The following is an 803-nucleotide window of genomic DNA, read 5'->3' on the forward strand; positions in this document are numbered from 1 at the left end:
GGGCTCGGGGTAAAAGAACCCACGGCGCCGAAGGCGTCAAGGAACACTGTGCCTAACCCGGGGGCATGGCTAGCTTGCTAGCCATCCCTTGTGTTGCAAAGCTATTTAATCCACACGACTCTCGGCAACGGATATCTCGGCTCTCGCATCGATGAAGAACGTAGCGAAATGCGATACCTGGTGTGAATTGCAGAATCCCGCGAACCATCGAGTCTTTGAACGCAAGTTGCGCCCGAGGCCACTCGGCCGAGGGCACGCCTGCCTGGGCGTCACGCCAAAACACGCTCCCAACCACCCTCATCGGGAATCGGGATGCGGCATCTGGTCCCTCGTCTCGCAAGGGGCGGTGGACCGAAGATCGGGCTGCCGGTGTACCGCGCCGGACACAGCGCATGGTGGGCGTCCTCGCTTTATCAACGCAGTGCATCCGACGCGCAGCCGACATTATGGCCTCATAACAACCCAGCAAACGAAGCGCACGTCGCTTCGACCGCGACCCCAGGTCAGGCGGGACTACCCGCTGAGTTTAAGCATATAAATAAGCGGAGGAGAAGAAACTTACAAGGATTCCCCTAGTAACGGCGAGCGAACCGGGAGCAGCCCAGCTTGAGAATCGGGCGGCTGTGCCGTCCGAATTGTAGTCTGGAGAGGCGTCCTCAGCGACGGACCGGGCCCAAGTCCCCTGGAAAGGGGCGCCTGGGAGGGTGAGAGCCCCGTCCGGCCCGGACCCTGTCGCCCCACGAGGCGCCGTCAACGAGTCGGGTTGTTTGGGAATGCAGCCCAAATCGGGCGGTAGACTCCGT

General features: G+C 61.4%; 1 non-coding gene across 1 annotated transcript; it reads left to right on the plus strand.

Annotated features, from left to right (window-relative positions):
* The first annotated feature begins 116 nt into the window (after window positions 1-116).
* On the plus strand, window positions 117-272 carry LOC123179300 (5.8S ribosomal RNA). Its single transcript, XR_006490264.1, has one exon. It is a non-coding gene; the product is annotated as a 5.8S ribosomal RNA (ribosomal RNA).
* Window positions 273-803: the final 531 nt, after the last annotated feature.

This window comes from Triticum aestivum, unplaced genomic scaffold (assembly GCF_018294505.1).
Source record: "Triticum aestivum cultivar Chinese Spring unplaced genomic scaffold, IWGSC CS RefSeq v2.1 scaffold116717, whole genome shotgun sequence".
NCBI classification, from domain to species: domain Eukaryota; kingdom Viridiplantae; phylum Streptophyta; class Magnoliopsida; order Poales; family Poaceae; genus Triticum; species Triticum aestivum.